Source organism: Camelus ferus, chromosome 36, assembly GCF_009834535.1.
Source record: "Camelus ferus isolate YT-003-E chromosome 36, BCGSAC_Cfer_1.0, whole genome shotgun sequence".
Lineage (NCBI taxonomy): Eukaryota > Metazoa > Chordata > Mammalia > Artiodactyla > Camelidae > Camelus > Camelus ferus.
The window spans coordinates 17,995,478-17,999,552 of record NC_045731.1 but is presented as its reverse complement, the minus strand read 5'-3'; the positions used below and the strand labels follow the sequence as shown (position 1 = coordinate 17,999,552).

The window sequence follows — 4,075 nt, the reverse complement described above, 5'->3', positions numbered from 1 at the left end:
CTTTTGTCCTATACTAGTTATATAAACAGATAATAGCTTTTCATGCAGTTCTTCATTTGAGAAACAGGAAAATTGGCATAAATTCCTATGCACCAGATAATTAATTATTTTAAATGCATTTTCATTTGAAAAGTAAGAGAATGGACATAACTTCTTATGGTTACTCTTATGTCTGAAATCTCATCCTAAGTAAAAATCTATAGAAAATTTTATTGCACAGTGAACAGATAAGTAGAAATCACATATTAGGAAGAGACATTCTAGTTTTTTTAAGAGAAAAAAACATGAAGGAAATTCCATTTTTATTTATTCAAGTCACTTTCTTAACTTCATGAACATAAAAGCCTGGTTTCTACTGATGATCACTTTTTTTCAAGGCATCCTTCACCTCCTTGTTCCTAAGGCTGTAGATTAAAGGGTTCAGCATGGGAATGATCACCATGTAGAAGACAGAGGCCATCTTGTCTGTGTCCAGGGAATGGTGAGAGCTTGGCTGTAAGTACATGAAGATGAGGGACCCATAGAATATGGTGACTGCCAGCATGTGGGAGCTACACGTGGAGAAAGCCTTGCGTCTCCCCTCAGCTGAGCACATCCTCAGGATGGCAGAGATGATGTACAAGTAGGAGACAAAGACAACCAGAAGGGAGGAAATGAACTTGATACCAGCACAAAGATCCACAGCTGCTTGGCATGAGTGCCTGTGTACGTCAGCCTGAGGAGAGGCATGTCATCACAGTAGAAATGGTTACGGATGTTGGAGTGGCAATAGGAGAGGCGAAAGGTGAGGATGTTATGGAACAGGGTGACCAGGAAGCTGTAGCTGTAGGGGGCAGCCACAAGCAGGATGCAGATTCTTGGGGACATCACAACTGTTTAGAGGAGAGTGTTACAAATGGCCACATAGAGGTCATAGGCCATGGAAGCCAGGAGCAAACACTCAGCTGTCATGCAAGCCAGGAAACAGCCTAATTGAGCAGCACATGCATTGAAGGTGATCACTTTCTGTTGGTACAAGAAGTTCTCAAGCATCTTGGGTGTGATGACAGAAGCATAACAGAAATCAACAAAAGCCAGGTTGCTAAGAAAGAAGTACATTGGTGTGTTGAGTCTTTCATCCATTCTAATGACCAGGATCAGACCCAGGTTGCCTACTACTGTGAAGAGGTAGATGGATAAGAGCAGAACAAAGAGGGGAATCTTCACCTCCTGACGATCCGTGAGGCCCACGAGAATGAACTCTGTCACCTGCGTGAGATTGATCTGGGTCATGCATCTTCAGTATGTCTGGATGAAGAGAGGAGAAAATAAATCTAGCTTAATTAAATAAAATTTAAATTGTAATATCCTTTAAAGCCATTTAATTGTTAACAGGAAAATGCTAATATTAAAATTATTGGTATCCTTGAAGCCTGAGGATGGGACAAAGGTCGAAAAGAAATCTTTTGTAGGAAAGGCACATTTCTTTCCCCAAAGTCAATTGTATTTAAAGTTAAGAGCCATGGGATATGATTCAGTCCACACTGGCTCTCTTTTCAAAGCTCTTGACTTTATATTATTTAAATTTTACCATCAATTTTTCAAAATTTTGAACTATTTTTTTTAAATCCTAACATTGAGAATATAAAAGAAATTGAATCTTCTGCAGTGATATTACCCAGACTTGCCCGTGTGATGCAAACTCCACATTGCTTCAATGCTATATTCATCTGTTGTATACCATTACTTATTTCAAAGAAGTCACCATACATTACTACAGATTCTTCATAATGTTGTTAATGCAAATGCTGGAAATAGGTAACTTTACAACAGATGCTATCGCATGCTTTGCAAGCTGTTTATTTACTTTGTGCCTTATATGCCCATTCTACAGATGAAGAAAGAACTCTGAGAGATTATGCACCTGGAGTATGCTCAGACAGCCAGTCTCTAGCACAGCTGGGATTCAAACGTGTTTTTCTGAGGCAGCAACCCACCCACTATTAAGTTCTCAATACTCCCGATTTATTCTGTTGGTACATTGCCTAGATTTCGCCAAGCGTTTGTTAATACAATGTTTCACAGACATCTTTCTATGTAAAGCATCAACTGAACTGATCAAATTCAATGAAAACCTTCAAATTTTAAAAACATTTTGCTTAGTTAAAATAAAAGTGATATTTACTTTCTAATAAAATTATATAAATGTACATGGCTCCAAACTAAAAACATACAGATTTGGATTGTTTTTATATTAATTTTCATGTTTTTACTATACTATTTTTGTGAAAGAATTTCAATCTAAAATGAAACTGGAGGATAGAAAGTGGAAAAATCTTACACATATGCCCTCAGGCAAACAGAAGGTAAGGACTGGTGGGGAGTTACAGGCTGATTTCTTGTAAATGCCTGATGTATCAAACACCAAAATTTATCTAAGAATCTCTCCTCATCCTTGAGCCCATAAACTTGCTTCTTGGACTTGTGAAAAACTCAGAAACAGCCAGAGCAAAGTGAGTGAATAGTAACTGGTAGAAGTTTGCCATGAACATATCAAGGATGGTCTCTGTTTTTTTTTTTTTTTTTTTTTTTTTTAATTAAATTTAAATTTAAGTTTTTTGGAGAATGCACCCAGATATGTTTGTTTTAACTGACTCTGATTGAACTCCCCCTTGTTTATACCCACTCCATAAATGCAGCCTACCCTAAACCCTCAATGGATTTGTTTGTAGCTTGCTAGAGTTTTATGTTTCCCAAATTACAGCTCAAACTATTCCCAAACCAACCCATTTTGTACAACTTTAAGCTTACCTCAGTTTCTCTCTCTTTTTTAAGTTGACATTTGAAATGGATAATCTTCATTCATTTTACCTATCCTTTTTGTCTGTTCTTCATAATTGAAATATAAAAATCAATACAAGCTTCAATTTAGGACAGAATAAGATAATTATGAATGAGTTTTGTTTATTGCTATACATTTTCTTGTTAGTATATCCCATAATGTCTCATGTCATATTTATCTCTCTTTCTCCACACAAAAATTTAAAAACAGTTTTAAGAAAACATAAATTGCTCTGCACATGCTAGAAATTAGACTTGCAGAAACATCAGCCCATGCATTCTGATTCTTTTCTACTCATGCTACATTAGAAGCATTTATTTTATCATGTTGATAATGATCTTTTATATCAAACAGCAGTAGGGCATGCCATTAAAAATATGAGATTAGAGTTTGAATCATGGTGATGTTATGTACTAGTGAGTGTGTTTCTTAGTGAAATTACTCAGGATTTCTTGGTTTGTTTACTGAAAGAAATAACAGAGGCACACTCCTTCTTGGAAAATAAATGTAAAATTTCCATTTGAGCTCACTTATACTGTTGTATTTATGAGAAGAAAATACTATGGAATTTCTGTAATGAACACTTGCTTTTTGAATGAAAGGTATCTATTGAAAACTATCATTTCATTGATATGTGTACCAGGTGGGATACAGTGGAAAGAACCAAGAATAAAATTGGGAGAACTATATTTAAATGGCTCCATCACCCTCTAGTCACAGTAATTTTAGCATGTCAAAAATTCCTTTGTTCCTCAGTTTCTCAATCTGTAAATGGTGCTATTTTATATCTAAAAAATGCAAACATTAAGATAAAATAATGTGTCTGCACATTGCCTACATGAGTAGATTTTAAAATAGAAAATATTATGTTAAAATTGCTCCCCTGATCTAGTAAAAGGTAGATGTAGGGTGAAGTCAGAGTAATCACTTTTAAAATTCACTGGTAGCGAGGTAGGCAGTACTTACTGGTCAGGGTAAGATACTAGAACATGGAAATTACACAACAAGACACAGCCAATCCTTATCTGTTGGATGCAGACATCTGTAGTTAAGGATTTATATGCAATATATATGTTAAATTAAAGACATAGAAGAGTGTCTCATTTTTATTTTTAGCTCTTCAAATATAGTCTCAACAAAGAATAAATTAACAAAGGAATATATAGCCTACCTGATACATTTTCTTACGTCAGGAAACAGATGTAAGGATACATCAGGAGAAGGTAGATGTTCTTCATAAAGCATGGACGTCAA

General features: G+C 35.5%; 1 pseudogene; it reads right to left on the bottom strand.

Moving 5' to 3' along the window:
• Positions 1-315: 315 nt before the first annotated feature.
• On the bottom strand, positions 316-1,328 carry LOC102503868 (annotated as a pseudogene).
• Between the last annotated feature and the right edge of the window lie 2,747 nt (positions 1,329-4,075).